The sequence below is a fragment of the Bos indicus genome, chromosome 14 (assembly GCF_029378745.1).
Source record: "Bos indicus isolate NIAB-ARS_2022 breed Sahiwal x Tharparkar chromosome 14, NIAB-ARS_B.indTharparkar_mat_pri_1.0, whole genome shotgun sequence".
Classification (NCBI taxonomy): Eukaryota; Metazoa; Chordata; class Mammalia; order Artiodactyla; family Bovidae; genus Bos; species Bos indicus.
This window is the reverse complement of record NC_091773.1, coordinates 42,166,478-42,189,508: the sequence shown is the minus strand read 5'-3', so window position 1 is coordinate 42,189,508 and position 23,031 is coordinate 42,166,478. Positions and strand designations below refer to the sequence as shown.

Sequence of the window (23,031 nt, the reverse complement as noted above, 5' to 3'; positions counted from 1 at the left end):
AGTCTACTAAAATTTATAGTCTACATAACTTGCTAAATATTTAATCCATGATAGTTTCCGAGCAGTGTGACAGGGTACTTTCAACCATAATTGAAATCAAAATAATTGCCTCAAACCTTCAATATTATTTTATCCCATATCCTCAGAATCAGTAAATCTTTTGAGGCAACTGTAGATAAGAGTTTATTTCCTAGGGAGATTGTTCTCCATGGACATGTAACTGAAACTTTATAACTAAACCCTATATTATTCTCAATCATAAGCTTTTTGTTATTTTTTATGAAATAAATGTGGTCATTCTCAACCAAAATTAGGAAAGAATAATAATTCTGTTATTCTTTAAGTTGCTTTCTATCCCCAAAGCAAATAGCCTATTCTAATAGGCAAAGTGGGACTAAATGGGCCATTTGGTGTCTTGCTTCACAAAGACAATTGCAAGACAGCCAGGAGACAAATTTAAATTCTGTTAAGAATAGCAGGAAGTATTTTGGTTCTAAGCAGGATAGCACCACTTGGGGTTTTGTTAAGTACACAAGACTAGTCGGATCGAGTGTGTGGATTTTTTGTGTGAATGGAAACAACTCCTGTCTGTCCTAGTTCTTCACTGGAATGCTGACATGTGCAGTGCTTGAAAATGCAGATCATTTCATTGGAATCAGTCAGAGTTTACCCTGGCACTTGAAAAGAAGCTATTCAATAGTACAGGAGCGTCCATTTTCATTTTAACAGACGGCATATAATAACATTCAGAAATGTGAGATTTTCTGGTTCTGTTGCTTTTATGGTGACATAAGTACAGTGTGGTAGATAAAGAGAAAAAAGCATGGTTAGCTATTATATTTCTCAAACCTGACAGAAGTGGTAGACAGAATAATTAGGAAATGGAATCCTGTATTAAAATTCTAGAATGTAGAGGATTTATGAATCTTAGATTAAAACTCTGCATGTATTTCACTAGTACTCCACAAATTTGAACCTTTCAAAGTCTATGTGGATTTGGGTCTTTCAAGTACTTTTAATTCTCTTTATATTGGCTGTCATGGGCACAGTGAAAAATGCAGTGAAAAATGGAGGTATAATTGCAGTTAAGAATAAAAATGTATTGAGCACTGTTGACTGAAGAAAAGGCACAACCTAAAAGTTGAGAATTAATGTTTTGTTCAGTGGACTTACTGAGCACTTAAGCCTCTCAGATAGCTTGGAAGGACTGTTCTGAAGAGGTAAGTGAGGAGCCAGGATATATAAGAGTTTTTGAAAAAAAGAAAACAGATGATTGCTAATTAGTACACTCTGACATAAATCACAGCAAGATTCTCTCTGACCGCCCCCCAGATTAATGGAAATAAAAGCAAAGTAAACAAATGGGACGTAATAAAACTTAAAAGCTTTTGCACAGCAAAGGAAACTATAAACAAGATGAAAAGACAATCCTCTGAATGGGAGAAAATAATTGCAAAGGAAGCAACTAACAAAGGATTAATCTCCAAAATATATAAGCAGCTCATACAGCTCAATATCAGAAAGACAAAATCCAGTCAAAAAAAATGGGAGGAGACCTGAACAAATATTTCTCCAAAGAAGACAGACAGATGGCCAAATAAACATGTTCAAATCAAAACTACAATGAGGCTTATCACCTCACACCAATCAGAATGGCCATCATCAAAAAAATCTGCAAACAATAAATGCTGGAGAGTGTGTGGAGATAAAAGAACCCTCCTGCACTGTTGGTGGGAATGTAAATGGATAGAGCCATTATAGAAAACAGTATGGGTGGGAGGGGGGTCCATGATAAGGAACACATGTAAACCCATGGCTGATTCATATCAATGTATGGCAAAAACCACTACAATACTGTAAAGTAATTAGCCTCCAACTAAAATAAATTAAAAAAAAAAAAAGAAAACAGTATGAAGATTCCATAAGAAAATAGGACTAAATCTACCATATGGCCCAGGTGGTGCTGGGGGTAAAGAACCTACCTGCCAAAGCAGGAGACGGAAGAGATGCCAGTTCCATCTCTGGGTTGGAAAGATCCCCTGGAGAAAGAAATTGCAACCCTCTCCAGCGTTCTTGCTTGGAGAATCTCACAAACAGAGGAACCTGGCAGGTTACAGTCCATGGGGTCCCAAGGAGTTGGACATGACAGAAGCAATTTAGCACACACGCACACACACACACACCATATGACCCAGGAATCCCACTATGGGAAAACCAAAATTCTAAAAGATGCATGTACCCCAGTGTTCATTGCTGCAATATTTACAATAGGACACAGAAGCAACCTAGATGTCTATTAACACATGAATGGATACAGAAGACATGGCACGCATATACAATAGAATATTACTCAGCCGTAAAAAGGAAGGGGTTTGAGTCAGTTGTAGTGAGTTGGATGAACCTGGAGCCTCTTACACAGAGTGAAGCATGTCAAAAGAGAAAAACAAGTATCCTATATTAATGCATATACATATGGAATCTAGAAAAATGGCACTGGTGAACCTAGTAGAGAACAAACTTGTGGACACAGCGAGGGAAGGAGAGGGTAGAATGAACTGAGAAAGTAGCGTTGACATATGTACACTATCATGTGTAAAATAGATAGCTAGTGGGATTGCTGTATAACACAGGGAGTCCAACCTGGTGCTCTGTGACGACCCAGAGGAGTGGGATGGGTGGGAGGGGGGAGGCTGCAGAAGGAGGGGCTATATATATAACTGTGACCTATTTTTATTGTTGTACAGCAGAAAACCAACACAACATTGTAAAGCAATTTTCCACCAATTAAAACATTAAAGAACAGATTACCACTAATTAAAGAAAACCATATGCATCAAGTTAATGAATTTAGTGCTTTTCTGTGTGAGATGGTGAGATGCAAGAGTCTGAGTTTATTGAAATTAATCTTCTGATATGCACCTTAACTTTCTCGGGCCAGGTTCCTGTTTTTCTCCATCCTGAATCCCCTCAGGGTGCACCTCTGGGGGTGGCTTCAGAGGCTGATGGCTTGGTGGCAGGCAGCCTGTTTTTCTCCATTCTCAATTCCCCCCAGGGTGTGCCACAAGGGGCAACTGGGTTGATGGCTTGATCATCCACAGTTTATTGAAATGGCTGGTGACATTCTTTGTTCACAACACACAGGAAGTGTCAAACAGTTTGTATTCAGTAGGTTAGGGTTAAAGTCAATGATACTAAGTAGAATTGTGCACTTGAGAATCCTGTTAGGGAAAGAAGTCGTTTGAACGTTGGAGTCATGGGTATTGGTGGTCAGAGCAGTCCTTTCAGTTTCACCATTCTATTTGGTTTTATCTGAATCTCTAGTTTGTTGTTTTTGTTTTGTTTTATTTAGATTTTGTATGTTTCACTTATGTCTCGGGCTAGCTTTCCAGGAAAGAAATACTGTATTTAATATGTTGAGAAAATGCATTCTTTCTGACCTCATATTAACTTTCAGAGGAACTTATTCAGAGGGCCTGTGTACAAGGAACATTGCCCAATGTATTCATCTGTGATTTTGGGTAAAAGCTGAGAAATATTTTTTCTTGTGGGTGATTTCTTATATTGTTCTCTCAGTGCTGAGAATTTAAAGACAAATCATAACTCTGAGAAGGTATGTTTTTTTTAATGGGAAATTGAGTAACTTGGTTTGAGTCTGTTGCATATTGAGTATTTAATTTCATACCCAGTCCAAGCTTTTTAGGTCACAATGAGGGACTATTTCAGGAAAGCCATGAAACAACCTTTCCTCTATGGCTTATTTTCAAGGAGGCCTTTATCAAATGTTAAATTGTAATTCATTATTATTTATGTCTTGTGAAATTGAAACACCAATATTCTTTAAAGCTTGAAATGGGATTTTTGGTTTTTCAGAACAAACACCCCTGAAAAATATTGAAAGTATTAGAAAAATAAATACTAACATAGAATTATGTATCTAATGAAATTATCCTTCAAAAAATCAATGACAAATTAAGACTTTCTCAGAAAAACAGTAGCTGAAGGAATTCAGAGGGAAGGAAAATGATAAAGGACAAAAACTTGGATCTACATAAAGAAAGGAAGAACATGAGAAAGAGAAGGAATAAATGATGGTAAAACAAAAGCTTTTCTTATTCTTAATAAGATTTATTTCCTTTTACTTATTTTTATTTATTTAACAAGTAAATGTATTTATATTATCTTTTACTTATATTCTTATTAAGAATTATTTTATTTTTCTTATTTTTAATGATAACTTCAAGTGATAATAGCAACAATTTTGGATATGAATAAATTTAGCATATGAATAAAAGAAATGAATGACAACAATATTATAAGGGAGAGAAGATAATTATAAATACTCAGTTATACATAATTTAGACTTTATTAAAAATAAAAACTTCTGCTCTATGAAAGACACTGTTTAAAAAAGGAAAAGAAGCCACATATTGGGGAAAATATTTGCAAAACACCTATCTTACAAAGGACTTCTGTCCCAAATATAGAAAGGAGTCTTGAAAACAAAAAATAGGAAACAAACAACCCAACTAGAAAGGGGGCAATAAATCTGAATAGATACCTCACCAAAGAAGACATACAGATGTTAAATTAGCATATAAAATGTACTCAAAATTGTCATTAGGGAATTGCAACTTATAAGGAAGCTGAGAAAGTACTACACACCTATTAGAATGACAGCATTTCTAAAAACTTATAATACCAAATGCTGATGAGGACCCAGAACACCAGGAACTCTCATTCATTTCTGGTGGGAAGACAAAATGTTAACAACCACTTTGAAAGACAGCTTTCTTACAAAGCTAAATATAGTGTTTATATAATCTAGTGATTATGCTTTTAGTTGTCTACCAAAGGTGAAAATTTTTGTCCACACAAAGACCTTCATAAAAATATTTACAAGAGTTTCACTCATGATTGCCTAACCTGGAAGCCACCAAGATGACCTCTAATAAGTGAGTGGATGAACAAACTCTGGCTACAATGCCATATTACTCAGCTATAAAAAGAAATGAGCTATTAAGTCATGAAAAGACATGGATAACTGCAGAGTGCTTAAATGCATATTGCTAAATGAACACAGCCAGTCTGAAAAGGCTTTGAACTATAATATACAATTTCAGTTATATGTCATTCTGGAAAAGGCAAAATTATAGATATAGTAAAAACTTCAATGGCTGTTTGGAGTTCAGGGGCTGGGGACTTGAATAGGTGAAGCACAGGTGATTTTTAGAGTGGCTAAACTACTGTATACAATATTGCAATACTGAATATATAGCATTATACATTTGTAAAAACAGAACTTTACAGCCCGAAGATTGAAGTTTAATGTATGCAAATTTAAAAAATCATTACAAATTTAGGAGACTACAGTGGCAATGTGCATATTTAGCACCCAGATCTTAGTTTCTAATCCTCTTCTCCCATAAAACAGCCAGGGATTCTTGGAGAAATGACAGATTTTTGAGACGGGGCAGGAAATACACAAACTATCCCTAAATCATCTTGAAATTCCAGAAAGGAAGAAAGACCTCAAAAAAACTCCACATTGAGAAATTAAGTCAAAGAGGCACAGGAGACAATAGAGAGAATCCATGGTGACCAAAGCTGGAAACTGGCTTCCCAGGTGGCTCAAAGGTAAAGAATCCACATGCCAATGCAGGAGACCCTGGTTTGATCCCTGGGTCAGGAAGACCCCCAGGAGGAGGAAATGGCAACTCACTTCAGTATTCTTGCCTGGATAAACCCATGGACAGAGGAACCTGGCAGACTACAATCTATGTTATACAGTCCATAGTCGCAGAGCATTGGACACATCTGAGCACCCATACATGCGTGAATTACATATCAAATTATTTAGAATATAACCCAAAATATAAGATAAATATATATGACCCATGAATATGGAATAAATAAATGCATGAGGGAAAAGAGACAAATTTCCATGCAGAATCCCAAGTGAATTATAGACACTCCAGCCCTTAAAGGAGTGGATATATCACTCGCCACTCCTTCGCGTGGGCTTGTACATGATGATCACACATCTTCTTTCTAAATATCACACATCTTCTTTCTAAAGGGTACAGCATAGAGATGGGAAAGAATAAGAATAACTTTTCAAAGAAGAAACCTGACAGAACTTCTGCCTGGAAATCAAAGTCGACATCAACATGACATCAAATATGTGGCATATGTTGATACGATGTGATGAAAATGGCACTTCACCTTTATGATCTTCTCTCTCAAAACCCAGAACCTGAGTCTAACCCCGAGAAAAACGTCAGAGACAAATTTCAACTAAGGGATATTTTACAAAATACCTGACCAGTACTCATTAAAATTAAATCATTTAAAAGAAGGATAAGTCTAAAAAAACTGCCAAAATCTAGAAGTGCCTCAGGAGATCTGACAATGTGTATACATAATGTGATATCCTGAATAAAATCCCAGAATAGAGAAATGACATTAGGTAAAAACCAGGAAATCTGAATAAATATATAAACTTTAGTCCTTAATAATGTATCAATATTTGTTAATTTGAACAAATGTATCATAATAGTGTAAGATCCGACAGAAGATGAGATTGTTGGATGGCATCACTGACTCAATGGACATGAGTTTGAACAAGCTCTGCGAGATGGTGAAGGACAGGGAAGCCTGGCATGCTGCAATCCATGGGGTCTCAAACAGTCAGACATGACTGAGTGACTGAACAACAACAATCAAAATAGTGTAAGATGTTAGTAATAGGGTTTGAAACTGTGCCGGTTTTGGACAGGGACTCTCTGTACTGTCAGCTCAATCTACAAATTTAAAGCTATTCTAAATAATTAAAAAGGAACTTTAAGAGACTTCTCAAAATTATAATATATGGACCTTTTATGAATTCAGATTCAAACTAACAATAGAGTCATTTTATGACTCCCCATGTTTCCCCAGGTACAGGGACCTCCATTGCTTGAGATTGTTCTTGCCATGGTCCTGCCCTGCCTCATGGGCTAGACCATGTGCAAGATGGTCTTTATTTTTCCCTTTTAAATAAAACACCAGTCAGATACCTTTTTATCCCCTTCTTATTATTCTAGGCTTGGAAGACCCAGAGAGGTCAGGATCTCATCCTTAGGTAGAGGGAGGGGTGGTGGATAGCATCACAAGAAACTAGCCTGAAAATCAGGCTCAGCCAGTCCAAGCACGTGGCCTCCCATCTGGGGAGGGCCCACGTCCCACTCCCACATGTCTGGGCACCTGCCCTGGGCTGAGACCAGGCTGCTCCAGGGGCCTCTTGAGCCCTCACCTGCCATAAAGCAACCCAGGTTGACTACAGCCCACATATAAAGCCACAGGCTAAGGCCCGTGGAGTTCTTTTTAAGAAGCAGATTTAACCATTTTCATAGTTGGTCCCTGGAGGTATGCAGAGTGCCCGCTTGCCTTTTCTAGACCCACAGCTTATCTTAGTCGTTTGTGGTTTCCATGTCATCCTTCATAGAAACAGTCCAGTCCAGCATCCTCAACATTTGCCCTCTTCCAGCTGCCTCATCACAGCACTTCAGCCTCCCTGCTGCCCAGGCACGCCATTTCCAAGGAAGGGGCAGTCTCCTGCAGCCCATCTTCTCTGTGACTGTCTTAGGTGATGCGAAGCCCCCTCCACCTTTTGACCCCACAACTTCCTATCCCCATCCTGCTTCAGGGTCTGAAGTCTGGGAACTTCTTTGTTTCTTTGTTATTTATGACCTTGTTTAAAGAAAATAAATATCTCCCAACCGTTTAAAAAAAAAAAAAAGTGGAGTAGTGACAATTTGATAATAAGACATTATTCTTTTTCTTTAGTTGTAATAATGCTACAGTAATAATATATAAAACAATTTTTTGTTAGAAATGCAAACTGAAGTATTTAAAATGAAGTATTAAGTGAAGTATTTAAAATTTATTAAAATGAAAGTATTAAAATGAAGTATTTAAAATGAAGACAATATGATGTCTGAATCTTCCTCAAAGTAATCCCATTGGGTTTTAGAGTCTGGGAATGTAGATGAGACTAGATTCCCCAAGAACTGATAATGTTGAAGCTGGATAATGACTAGATAGGAGTTCATCATACTACTTCTTACTTGATATATGTTTAAATATTTCTATTAACATTTTTAAAATTAAAATGTGAGTTCAGTTCAGTCGCTCAGTCATGTCCAACTCTTTGCAACCCCATGGACTGCAGCACACCAAGCCTCCCTGTCCATCACCAACTCCCTCATCTATACTCCCAGACTCTAAAATTAAAATGTATATTAAAGTATACTAAAGAGCTGTCATGATAAATGAAAGTTGTCCTTATATGTCAAGTGTATTATTTCTTCTCATGAATTCATTGTTTCTTTAACTGTATAAGAGGACGTTCTTCAATGGAAATGCAATCCTTTTATATTTCAAAACAATAGTTTAAAAGACAAACCAATTTCACTAGTGTTTAACAAAATATTTTACATACAGACTTCCCTGGTGGCTCAGATGGTAAAGCGTCTGCCTACAATGTGGGAGACCCAGGTTCGATCCCTGGGTCAGGAAGATCCCTTGGAGGATGAAATGGCAACCCACTCCAGTAGTCTTGCCTGGAAAATCCCATGGACGGAGAAGCATGGTAGGTTACAGTCCAGTCTTTTAAAACAGTAGTTTAAAAGACAAACAAATTTCACTAGTGTTTAACAAAATATTTTACATACAAGTAAGTTTAGTAATTTGGATTCAGTTAACTTATTATGTTTATTACTTATGCTTAAAATGATATGCATTCGATTCTTTCCCTTTTGCAGACCAGCACTAATCAAAGGAATACTGTGAGATATATAGAATAAATTATAAATATTTTCTTTACCAACTAAACCCTCATATTGCAAAAAAAAAAAACATGATTTAGGAGTCTAATTGCTGCTACTGCTGCTAAGTCGCTTCAGTCGTGTCCGACTCTGTGCGACCCCATAGACGGCAGCCCACCAGGCTCCCCCATCCCTGGGATTCTCCAGGCAAGAACACTGGAGTGGGTTGCCATTTCCTTCTCCAATGCATGAAAGAGAAAAGTGAAAGTGAAGTCGCTCAGTCATGCCAACTCTTAGCGACCCCATGGGCTGCAGCCCACCAGGCTCCTCCATCCATGGGATTTTCTAGGCAAGACTACTGGAATGGGATACCATTGCCTTCTCCAAGGAGTCTAATTAGTCTTGAGTTAATTTATATAACAATTTCAAAGTTACAGAATTTTACAGATTAATTTTAGCTGCAAAGATTGTCAATTGAAACATGTTCCTTCTAGTCAAAAAACATTTTGTATCATAAGCTTATAAATATTTAAGTTAATTATTTATTAGTTAAATGTTAGTGACATGACATGCAACATATTTCACTATTATTTCTACTGAGGAAACACTTCAAAATTTGACTCAGCTTTTGATAAATCCTGGTTTTAAATCACCTCAGTAAATTTTTATTTTGACCAACCTCCTGCATTTCTTACATATAATTTTAGTAAGCAATGCTATGTTCCTGTCAAGGCATGTTTGATATTTCCCAAAGGTTTTATTTTATTGCCAAGTGAAGCAACTTAACCAAACAAAGAAGCATACCTTTCTGTGGCCATATCTGATTGACAAAAGAGACCTTACTGCAGGAAAATACATATAAAGAATACTCCATAAAGATTATTCCATTTGGCCAAAGGCAAACCATACTGTAACAGGGCTGTGAGGCTTAAGGGAAGATATTTGTGATAAATGTATTAGAATTACCTGGTAAACATTTCTGTTTGATCAAAACTGGTTTCCTGAGGACTTGAGTTTATGTGCATATGTTTATAACCTACAAGCCAATGGAGTGAAAAGGGGGAACTGTGTTTCACGGTGCCCTGGGAAGGCACTCATGTCCTTGGCTGCCACTGCTGACTTTTTCCCTTCTTGGTACCAAGCTGACCTACCATTGCTTTCCAGAATGAGTAGCCTTTTAAACAAAATTCTAAAACAAAATCTCTTTGTTGTGTTTTAAGAAACACAGGCTATTTTTTCTTTTAGAACCGCAAATGGCCACCAGGAGGCAGAAATCTATTACTTATCATTTATCGATATTTACAGAAATATGATATAGACAGAAATAAAAATATAGTTGTTTTATTTTACACTTGAGATTTATGAGTGATGATTTAATTATTGTTAAATAACTTGATTTTCCTATCTGAGGAACATGCTTTATTTAACAAAAATATTTATTCAAGGACAATTATGGAAAATATTTGACTAATCAAAATATCTATTATATAGAGTTTACTTAGGATAAAGAGGAGAATTCGTTTTATTTAAAAATTATTAACAGTGATAACATTTTAAAAGTCAGCTCTTCTGGTTTAGTAAATAGCTTCATAATCCCTATATATGCTAGCTGTGATTTTGAGGGCTTCAGGCCTATTTTGTTTTTAAATCAATGAAAAATACTTCTTTGGTATGTATGAATAAAACGTTGAGTATTAATCATGCAGAAAATACTGTATGCTGGAAATAGGTATGTATTAAAGATAGCTTTCATGACATATCTGACTAGAGGAAGAAGAGTCTCCAAGGGAGAATTTTTGGGGTAGTGTCTCATCTATCTTTAGGTCGGTGGTCCCCAATGTTTTTGGCACCAGGACTGGTCTCACAGAAGATGATTTTTCCACAGACCGGGGTGAGGGGAATGGTTTTAGGGTGACTCAAGTGCGTTATGTTTATTGATCATTTTATTCCTATCATTATTATATTGTAAAATATAATGAAATAATTATACAACTCACATAATGCAGAATCAGTAGGAGCCCTAAGCTTGCTTTCCTGCAACTAGATGGTCCCATCTGGGGGTGATGGGAGAGTGATGGGGAGCAACTATAGACAGCAAGGACGCTTCCCTCACTTGCCCGTCACTTGCCTTCTGCTGTCAGGTTCATAACAGGTCACAGACCAGTGCCGGAGGTTGGTCACCTCTGCTTCAGAGGGTCTCATGAGTAATGGGTAGACCTGGAGATCTAGGATTGAAGTTAACCAGACTGAAAAGAAGAAACCTTCCTTTAATAAGCCAATTAATCTATACTCTCTCTGTTTTTCCTCTTTTTGATTTCCTTGGTGTTTATCAGACTCTTTGCCTGGCCTCAGCTTTACTAAGGGAAACAAAGAGAAAGGAATTTTGTCTGTACTTAAATTAGAAGGCAAAGAATAAAACATCTTTCAGAGGTGCCAATAAGAAATTAACATCATCAAATGACTGAGCCTGTCCAGTGATTCCCCCTGTCCTCCCAAGGCCATTCCCTGAGGGCTTTGTGCTTTATTGCATTATGAGTATGAATGTCCCCTATCTATGACACTGTGAAACTTCAAATGTATCAGTTATAAGAAAAAGTTAGAGCTGAACTTAAACTGACCCTAAGGCAGTCCTGAAGTGATTTTCCTCCCTCTTTTTCTCTTTCCTCCCAATTCAAATTTTGCTTCTCAAAATTTGACTTTCCTGCATTAGAGTACATATTCTAAGTATTTCATTTGCTAGGAAATGGCAACCCACTCCAGTACTCTTGCCTGGAAAATCCCATGGACGGAGGAGCCTGGCGGGCTGCAGTCCATGGGGTCACAAAGAGTCGGACACGACTGAGCAACTTCACTTCACTTCAAGCTTCATATGGTTGGAGATTATCCCTATGGTTGAACCATTGTATAGTTAGCATCCTGAAAGAATCTGATGTGTAGAAGGAACTTATTCATACTTGTTCAAATAGTAAATAAGTAAAACCTCTGTGCCATTGAGTAGGACTGCCTGTAAAGAAGTGTAAGCTGTTAGACTATTCTCTCTGAGTTATCTTAGACTATAAATACATATTTCATAAAACAACACAACAATGTTAATAGCTAATATTTATATTGAATTGAAGGCATTGTTTTCAGAACTTTAAGTGTATTAACTAATCTTTCAACTTTCCCATTATCTATTATTATTCGACATCCTTAAGAGATGCTATATCACTTCCTTTTGCTGACAAAAAACTGGTACTCAGAGTAGATAATTAAATTGGGCAAAATTATACATTTTGTCAATAAGAAGAAGCCTAAGTTCTGGGTACATGATATGAAAATCAATCTCTCCTAAGTATATTTGCCAACTGTTTCCTAGAATTATCAGTCATTTGGAGTCCAACTGAATGGATAGATGAAAAAAATCAAGGTATCTCTCTGATAGTTGGGCAACTTGTGAAATTTCTGATTTCTGGTGGTGATGGAAGTTGGTATCCTCTACTATCATCTCTCCCATAGTTGGTAAATGAGTCATTGGAAATCTGTAGTGATAGAGGTAAAAATTGGGGCTTTCCAGGTGGCTTAGACAGTGAAGAATCTGCCTGTAATGCAGGAGACCAGTTTCGATCCCTGGGTTGGGTAGATCCCCCGGAGGAGGGCATGGGAACCCACTCCATCCAGTATTCTTGCCTGGAGAATCCCCATGTACAAAGAAGTCCATGGGGTCACAAAGAGTCAGACACAACTGAGTGACTACGCACAGAGGTGAAAATTACTCTTGCCACCGGTGTCATTTATGCGTTCTTCCTCTCCACTTTCCATTATGCCCCTGTTCCTCCCCAGGGCTTGCGTTGGTGCGTGTGTGCTAAGTCCCTTCAGTCCTGTCTGACTCTTTGAGACACTGTGGACTGCCAGGCTCCTCTGTCCATGGGATTCTCCAGGCAAGAATGCTGGAGTGGGTTGCCACACCCTCCTCCAGGGGATCTTCCCCACCCCGGGATCAAACCCGCGTATCTTATGCCTCCTACATTAGCAGGCAGGTTCTATTACCACTAGAGCCACCTGGAAAGCCCCTGTCCCTCCCCAAAACGTAGGGCTTATTTCCATACTTCCGGCAAACTTCAGGTTGATCCTAGAAGCTTAGGTTTGGAGCTCTTTTCCTTTTTTTTTTTTTTTTTTGTTTCTCCCATAAAAAGTTAGGTAGTAGCTGAGGAGTGCAGAAAGTGCTAGACAGAGGGATTGAGGGAAAGAAGTATCTGGAGTTGGAAGAATGGAAAATGGCAAGCAATTAACTTGGTATTCTTGAGGATTATAAGAATCATGAAGTGATAAAACAGAGGAAAGTAGTGATAGGTGAGTGGGAGGAGAGGAATGTGGAGAGACACAATGTAAGTGAAGAAGCTTAAGTGAGAAACTGGTGGAATGAGGCAGGTTGCCGAGTAGGATGGAGTCAAAGAGGAAGACAGTTGTATTAGGATATTGTCAGATTGAATATGAAGCGGGGAACAGATGGTCATGTTTTCCTATTTTCAGCTGCAAGTGCTGTCTTTGCAAAGTCAGACTCATTCAAAATATTCTTGTATGGGCTGGAAGTACAACAAGGCACTGTTCTGAGAACAGGGAGAAAAAAAACCCAACACTGTGAAGCAATTGTGATTCCAACAAGTGGCAGGCAGAATACTGTTGGGTGTTTAACACACTGAGAAGTTGTTTACTCAGAATTCACTGTAGCATGGGCCTCAGGGATGCAGTTTGCTTTCTTTGCTCAGGTTGGCTGGAGTTAGGAAATGTCTTAATTAATGTGTTTTCCTTGATTAAGCCAATGAAGGAACACCTGTGGAGGACACAAATTTTGGATTTTCTTAGAAATGTATTTTACATCTCTTGAATCTGCAAGAAGAGCAATGACTAGGAAAAACAAATGCAGTTTCCAAGGAATTGAATTTATTGGGCCAGAGACTGTGTTTGGTAATGAGAAGGGCTGGAGCAAAAGTCTGGGGAATTAAGTACCGAGGAAAAGGGTGTAAGCCTGGGTGGTGGTGGTTTAGTCATTAAATCATGTGACCCCATAGACTGTAGCCCTCCAGACTCCTCTGTCCATGGGATTCTCCAGGCAAGAATACTGGAGTGGGTTGCCAATTCCTTCTCCAGGGGATCTTCCCTGGATCGAACCCACATCTCCTGCATTGCAGGCAGATTCTTTACCAACTTAGCTATGAGGGAAGCCCTGTAAGCCTGGGACTTCTATTAAAACCTGTTCAGGAGGAAATTGAAATTAGTGTTACAGGCTTCACAGAATTTCCATTTGATCTGTTGATGATTAGGGTGGTGAAAGGTGAAGCTCAGGTGAGAAAATAGGTGGATCATCTTCATATATATATGCTGTTGGTTTAGTCACCAAGTCATATCTAACTCTTGCAACCCTGTGAACTGGAGCCTGCCAGGCTCCTCTGTCCATGGAGGTCTCCAGGCCAGAACACTGAAGTGGGTAGCCGTTCCCTTCTCCAGGGGATCTTCCCAACCCAGGGACTGAATCACGGTCTCCCACGTTGCAGGTAGATTCTTTACCAGCTGAGCCATCAGGGAAGCCCTTTATATGTATATACACCTATATTGGAGAAGGAAATGGCAATCCACTCCAGTATTCTTGCCTGGAGAATCCCATAGACAGAGGAACCTGGCTGGCTAAAGTCCACAGGGTGTCAAAGAGTCAGACACGACTGAAGCAACTTAGCATACCCCTATATATACATATAGCTATATACCCCTGTGTCCCCAAAGTGAACCCTTTCTCTTTTTAATCCTTGAAAAGGAAAATAGAGTATATGATTTGTGATGTGACAATATGGAAGTCAGACCACTTGAAATGTAGCTAGCCTGATTTGAGATATGTGTGTAAAGCAGACACTGGATTTTGAAGAATTGGCACCAAAACAAAGCAAAAAAAGAATGTATCACTGATTTTTATATTGACTAGATATTAATGGACATTTTAAAAATATTGATATATTGGGTCATTTTACTGCTTTCTTTTCATTTTAATTTGGCTACTAGAAAATGTAAAAAAATTGCATTTTGGCTTGCATTATTTTTCTACTAGACAGCACTTGTAGAGTTGGAAAAGCATGGGAAATGTCAGAGAAGATGGACATAGATTTCAGTCTTGGCTTTACAACACAAATGCTACGTGATCTTGGACAAGCCACCTGACTTCTCTGAGCCTTACGCTGGTCATTCGTAGGAGAGAGATTACTCACTTCAAAGAGGTCATGAGAAATGGGGTTCATGTAATCAAACATGCAGTGCATGTTCAGAACATGATAGTTATTATTGCCCTGAGAGAAGATCGAGTCTTCTTCCCCCATACATGATGCTAAAAGACATTTCTCCCTTGTACTTGCACCACATGTTGTCAGCTGAGAGGTATGGAGTCTATAAAACTGAAGGGTACTTCAGGGCACGAGCAGAAACATGGATAAAGGACAGTGGCAGCTGCTTTCCTGGGCGGGATCCTGTCTATGCCTGGTTGCACGCATCTCTCCTGCTTCTCATTTTTCCTCTGACGTCTGTTTCTTTCAGCTGTTGGATTCTTAACCTTGATATAAGTCCTTGTGTCTGTTTTTATCTTGAAACTCTAAGCCTGCCTGTAAAAACTTAACTCTAACTTTCAGAATTCTTCTGTTTCTATGGTAGGCACTTCGGCATGGACCCCAGCTGTATCTTGGGGTCTTTGTGCCGGGGACACATGCTGATGCCCACACTCTTCCCTATGAGCGATTTCTTGGAGCTGGTCTGAGTTCTCTGTGACTTTCATCAGCTCCTGGGTTTCCCCGGTTTCCTTTCTGGGGGTCTCAGATTTCTACTCCTGCATCTGTCTAAATATGTCTCCTCAGAGTATGCTCTAGCTAATTTGGATAGTTTTTAAAAATACATATGATGGCATATTTTTTTACCTATGGACCTCTGTTTCTGTCATTTTGTTTCCTATGTAAAATGTCTAATCTCTCTTTCTTCAATACATAGATATATTTTAAAAAATCATTCCAGTGCTTCACTTGATCTTTCCTGTTGAGTGACATTTCTCCCTAAGAATCTATATGGGATGTTCCATGTTCATCTACTATTTGCTCATTATACTTAGATGTTTATTACAAATATATATGTACTTGTCTTACCATTACAATTAAATGAGTACATGTCAATAAAACTTAGGGTATCATGTGGCCCTCTCTTTGTGTGGAGCCACATTCAAAAGAAGTCTCATCTGAAACACAGAAATGATTAAAAGGTATTCCCAATATTTACATTTATCTCTTTGAAAATAGTAAAGGATAGCTAATTAATTGCTATTATAGCTAATAGCCTATAAAATTGCTTTTTTTCTGTCTTTTGTCCACATTACACTGATACAACTCTCTTTTTCTCTTCACTGAAGCCTCTTGTCAAACCCCCCAAACTTCTAGAAACCTAGTTTCACAGCTTTTTCTAATTCTCTATTTCTTAGCTTTTTATTATACAAATTGACTTAAACATGTTAGCTGGATAACTTAGTTGTTTGTTCTTTTCTTTGGTCTGCTTCAATCATTAACTCAATAAAGAACAATTATGGTATGGATTCTTCATAAATTTTCTTTTTCCTCTTATCATCACTTTAACCTGTGTCTAGGTCTATTCTCCCACTTTTGTTACAAAGGCCTGAGAGTCAGCTGAGCAAAAAGCAGCTTCTCATTAGACAGTGGAAACAGAAGGAAAATTCTTCCAATGAGGAATGGAGTCATGATGGGGAAGTCTGGGAATGCTGATAGAAAAAAACATGGTCACCATTGTATATTCAGTTTCACTGATCAAGATTTTAAAAATTTCTTAAAAGTCTTTAAAAATTTTCACTCCTTACAGCATCAAATGCAGAGACTTAAACTTACTAAAAGCTCAATAAATATTTCCTAAATAAATTTGACGACTTACTGCATTTTATTTAGGGCCATCTGGGAAGGCAGGTTCTGTTTAAGTTGTCACTCCCTAGCTATAGCTATTTTTACATAGCTTTTATGCTCTTAAAATTCACAGTTATATATTGTTTTATGGATTTCAAAGAGCATGCAGAGTAAAAGAAAACTTAGAAATTTAATGGGACAGTCATAATAGTCACACCATCCTACTCAAGTGAAATGTGTAAAATGAATCATGGCAGCCAAAGTGCAAACATGTGTTCTGTTAAAAATTACCTACACCATTACCTTGGCCATTTTTATTTGTTTCACAGTCAAAAAAGTACAGGATACTTCTTTAGTCCTTTTAGGTTTCCAGTGTTAATTTGATTACTACTACTTTTCTGTTTTTTTTTCAAATGATACAATATTTGGGGAAAATAACTTAAGGTTATATATATGTGTATATATGGGCTTCCCAGGTGGCTCAGTTGTAATGAAGCCACCTGCCAGTACAAGATATGTGGGTTCCATCCCTGGGTGGGGAAGATCCCTTGAAGTAGGAAATGGCAACACACTCGAGTATTCTTGCTGGGAAATCCCATGGACAGAGGAGCCTGGTGGGCTACAGTCCCTGGAATTGCAAAGAGTCATACACAGTTGAGTGACTGAGCATGTACCCATATGCATATATATAAATATATGTATGTATCAATGTGCTTTTTTCTTGAGTATACACAAACATGTTTCTTATATTATTTCCCACTTTTTTCTATGGAGTTCTGCCATTAAAATTCATCATATTCTTATCAGAACTCCTATTTTGTTAGGCTATTAGTCTATATTAGAGTACACTTCTGTAAAGCATATTCTTAGAAATTCCAATGCACTCTTGTTCAAAGCCCACGAACATCTCCCCAGAGATCTTCCTCTCTGGCTAATGTGTTGCCTAGGTCTGGAGACTAAGATACAACCTCCTTTTCTGGGTAATCTCAATTCCACAAACTGAAGGAAATTCATACTACAGAATGCCAATAAATACCTTTACCAAGATAATTGCTTAGCTAAATGACACACTTTGACTTGCTCATTTATTTGTACATTGTACTATATTAAACAGTTCATCTATCTAAGTTATATCAAATCTCCGTGTGTATGTGTGTATGCAGCATAATTTGGGAATGAAATCTTAAAAGTTTATTGCACTGATTAGGTGATAGAAATCAAATGTTTATTTTCTGCAGTGCAATTTTATGCAACTTTTACTATTTTCAAACATTAACTTTATCTCTGAACTGAATTTTTCTCTCATAGATCTGTGTGGAAATGTGTCTCAACTATAGTGTGAGCTTCAGGAGGGCAGACATTTATTCTAATTATTTGTTGAGTATCTAATAGACAATGAAGATACAAACATTAATAAAAGAGGGCTGCTGCCCTCAAGGAGTTCATATTCTAGTTTGAGAGATACGTATGAAAACAAATAGCTGTGGTTTAGTGAGATATGTTTCCAGACCAAGTGTTAGGGGAGCAAAATACATAGAATAGTAAGTTTCCTAGGGCTTGGGAATGGGGAAGCAAGTCCAAAAGTCTCTTAAAAAAGGGTGAAGTTAGGCTAGTCTGAAAGATCAATGAGAATTTGCTAACAAGCATGAAGAACATCTTAGGGATAGGAAAAACAGCTAATATAGACCAAGGAGTTATATAAAGATAAAATATGGTACTTATACCAAAAAAAGTGTTGGGTGGCTAAATTGAAAGATTTGTCAAATTAGAGGAGGGAAACCGTGTGACTTTTTTATTAGAAAGATACTTCTGGTTGTAAGATGGTTAGAAAGAGTGTCAGACAAGGCAGGCCATTGCTTAGACATACTTGATAGGAAATGATTTAAAGCATTAAAGTGTAGACAAAAGGAAGTGGGCAGTTTCAAGAGGTAGTTAAAATTGGATGGACTGAAAAAAAAATTAGAGGAAGAAGAGTTAAGAGATGTTTTGAGAATTTTGATGTAAGGTTGATGGGAAACCAGTAGCACTATTATATGGGATCTGTAACACAGGAAGTCAGGTAAGGGAATGGTGTCATATCCTGGAGTTAGTGTTGTAATGTTGAATTTTAAGATGCTTTTGGAAAACCCATGTTAAGCTATCCAATAAGTCAGGTAATTAGGAGTGACCTCTGGGCCAGTGATGAGGACATGGGAATCATCATGGCTAATATGGTAACTAATGATGTTGGAGTGGAAGAGGAGTGTAGAGTGGGGTTCAGTTCAGTTCAGTTCAGTCGCTCAGTCGTGTCCGACTCTGCGACCCCATGAATTGCAGCACGCCAGGCCTCCCTGTCCATCACCAATTCCCGGAGTTCACCTAAACTCATGTCCATCCAGTGGGGTTAGGTAAGAGGAATAAAGATGGAATTCTAGGGAGGTAGTGGGGACATAGAAAATAAAAGAACTCATCAAGGAGAGTGTGGAGTTGCCAAAGAGAAAAGGACAAAAGATAACAAACTAAATACTCCTGGGGAAAAAAAGGAAGGCAAATGAGACATCTTAAAAAAAACACACACACACACAATGGTGAATAAGATTAAATTCCATAGGGTTGGCTAATAACATGTACATGAACTATCCATTATATTTAACCATTTGGATTGATATATTTGTTCAGGAGGTCTAATTCAGAGGACTAGGATGGGACTGGGTACAAAGATGTTAAGTGTTTTTGCATGTATGTGACTGCTGTTGGAGGAACTGGTAATATCACTGACAGTCATCCCAGGGTATAATGAAACAGAGAACTCCAAAACATCGCAGTGCCCATCTCTGGATGCGTGAGCCCCGGGTTAGTGCCTACTAGTAACAATCACCCCTATGAAGAAATGGACACCGTAGGATCAGAGGATGTAGCTGAGAAACATGGAGAGAATATTGTCAGAGAGAAAAGACACGTACATATGAAGATATGAACCTGGTGGACAAAACAGACTTTTTCTTGGGATATGTAGATTTTATCCTCAAGAAGACTTGTATTATATAGCTATACTGTGCCATGCTAATATCAATCAAAATTATAAAATCATTAATTTTCATTTTAGGTGAAGCTTGAGACATCTATAACAACATCACTTTTTAATTTTCACTGTCCAGGGCTTCTTTGACCATTACCGAGAGGTCAGATGTCATTAGTAATGAAAAAAAAAAAAAATGAGCTGGAAGTCAAACTGCAGGAGAATAAGAAATGAGGAGAAGCATGAAAACAGGGAATGTAGATTGTTATTTTAGGAAGCAAGCAGTGAAGGAAAGAGAACTTGAGAACCTGAGCACATTTGTGGAAAAGGGTAAAGTCGGTGAAAAGGATAACTAACAGACCTCCTGTTAAGGTCGAAAGAAAGAAAATGGTTTTAAAACTTCAGATGAAGGAATAATCTTAGCAAATGGTAAACTTCCTCTGTTCCCAGGGACAGGAAAAAAGAGCTGTGCAGCACTCTGTCTAAACTGAGGTTGCAAACAATGAACAAACATTGTTATAAACTTTTCAGTCATCTAGAAGACAAGCAGAGAGAAGGGAGATGGTTTGGTTGTGGTGGATTGGACAGGAGAGAGAGACTAAGACAAGAAAGCAAGGGAAATTGAAAACATTGAAGAGAAAGATTGCCAGGGATTCCAGGCTAAGAGTTGCTGACAAAATATCTATCTTGATATGATCAGAAAGTAGATGTGGTACGAATTAGAAAGATAATGAGTGATAGTCAGATCCTTGTTAATTACAACTTTACAATGAGAGATGGCCAGGACCCCAAACCCCCATATCCTGGACTGCTGCTGCTGCTAAGTTGCTTCAGTCGTGTCCAACTCTGTGCGACCCCATAGACGGCAGCCCACCAGGCTCCTCTGTCCATGGGATTTTACAGGCAAGAGTACTGGAGTGGGGTGCCATTGCCTTCTCCGATATCCTGGACTATGCTATGCTATGCTAAGTCACTTCAGTCGTGTCCGACTGTGTGTGACCCCATAGATGGCAGCCACCAGACTACCCCGTCCCTGGGATTCTCCAGGCAAGAACACTGGAGTGGGTTGCCATTTCCTTCTCCAATGCATGAAAGTGAAAAGTGAAAGCGAAGTCGCTCAGTCATATCTGACTCTTAGCGACCCCATGGACTACAGCCTACCAGGCTCCTCTATCCATGGAATTTTCCAGGCAAAAGTACTGGACTAGACAGATGCAAAACATTTACAAGAGACACGAGAGACTAACACAAACCGGTTGCATTGTTTGCTAGTATTTTGTCCCAAATTCCTATGTAGTTATTTTATCCTGGTGACCTGAGTAAGAAGAACTTAAAGATACACACCCTTTACTGCCTTTGGCTTATATCTTTGCCTGAATTCAGGCTGAGTGCTATTTGGTGCTTGTTTTCTCCTAAGTCCTGCCCTGGTCTCTGTATGTGGGAAAAATACTTTGAAAAGAAAGCAACACTAAGATAAGAGTTATACTTTTTGCTCTTCTATCCTGTTATCCATAATATAGTAAAACCCTATGTGTCTGTGAGCATTCTTTCTTCCTTCTTGTTGATTCATTTTAGTTTTTCAGTGAACAGGGTGGGTTCATCAGAAAACCTTGAACTTCTTCTAGATAAGTGGTTCTTAAAGTGTGGAGGTGGGGGTGGGAGGGAAGGAAAAAGATACGAAACTCTCACAGGGAATGTTTCCAAGGAGAAGAAGGTATTTGTGCATAAATGTATCTGCGTGTGTGCAGAGAGGAGGGAGCCCTGTAAAAACTTAAAGAAGATTCTGAAAAACATCTGTGTTTATTTTGATTGAAAACCACTGTCCTGCAGGTGAGCAAGTAAGAAGACAGCAGTGCTGTTGGAGTTCAGTATTTGGAGAGGTGGGATGTCTCTGATAGGTGATGAAGTCCAGGAAGTGGGCTACCAGCATGGGATGCAGGTGAACGTTATTGGCGTAGAGGCCAGGAAAAGTGGGGCTGGAATGCTGGGTACGTCCGCCATAGGATGACTGAGCTTTGGCCTTCTCCTCTGTCACCCGCAGCACTTTCCGGAGCATCGTGTACATAATGTGTGTTCAATAAATACTCTTAATAGACTGCGTACATTTCAGAAAAATGTATTATTTTTAATATCAAGTATGTGAGCATGCAACATCGCTAAATACAAAAGTCATACAAGCTCACAAATGACTTCAGAGACTGCCACTCATAATTAAAGAACAGTTTAGGGCCTATTAAGACATCATAAACATAGTTCCTTTCCTGTTTTCACTTGATGATTAGACATTTCCACCCTATTACTAGTGACTTCAGTCAGAAACCACTGCCTGCAGTTACATTTCTTTACCTCTTATTGCTTCTCCAGAGAGAACAATATCATTTATGTTCTAAACCAGTGCATTTCCACTGTGTCTGAGTAAGACACAGGTGTAGAGCATTTACTGTGCACAGCTCTAGGGGTGCTACCTAAAAATTGGAGGTTTCCTGCCTCTTATCTGCTGAAAAACATTTCTATGAATTTATGATATCAATATGTCAGCACAGGATGCTTAAAACTGACAAAGGGTAAATTTGAAAAGTTTACACCTCTTGCACATCAGTTGAAAACCTGAAATTTTCACATTTCTAGTTAAACAAAATGAGTAGCATGGAACATAAAAAATCTACACCATGCTAAGTTAGCAGACTTTATTTCAGAAAAAATGTCTTTTGGGAAGAATAACTCAAAAAATGTTTTAATTAAATTTATTATTATTTTTTAAAAATACAATTGCTATTCACATCTATGTTATTGCTCATCTAGGTAACCTTGAGAAAAACAAATGCCTTTTCAGGACTATTTCCTCTTCTAAAATATGAAGATGGATCTGGTCCACCCCTAAAAGTTCCCTTCCAGATAAATATGCTCTGTAACTGGCTTCAGATTTATGGCATGTGTAGTAGAAAACTCTCAGGAGTTAAACACAGATTCAATTTTTATTTCATCATTTATTAGCTTTTTAAGCTTGTAAAACTTATACCTTATTCAATCTTAATTTCCTGATTTGTGAAATGGAATAATAGTACCTCTTTAACTGAATTGTTTGAGGATTAAATGGGAGAATATGTGCTGTGAAGTGAATAGCATAAAATCAGTTGGTTAACAGGCATTCAATGTGTATTATCAGATCAATGTCTTAGTTTTCTACTCTTTCCTTCTTTCCCTATTCTTTCCTTAAAGTATCAATTCCATGTATATTATTGACTTTCAAGTAAAAGATATTATGGTAAAACTTGGAAGATCATATGAACTTTTGCTGAGCAACGTTTTAGGATGT

General features: G+C 38.0%; 1 long non-coding RNA gene across 1 annotated transcript in view; it reads left to right on the top strand.

The window, feature by feature from the left end:
- The window catches only part of LOC139186936 (uncharacterized), a 55,824-nt gene that overhangs the window by 26,853 nt on the left and 5,940 nt on the right, over positions 1 to 23,031 (top strand). The window contains exon 3 of the long non-coding RNA XR_011570617.1: positions 8,482 to 8,629. This is a non-coding gene — a long non-coding RNA (uncharacterized lncRNA). The remainder of the gene's footprint in view (positions 1 to 8,481; positions 8,630 to 23,031) is intronic.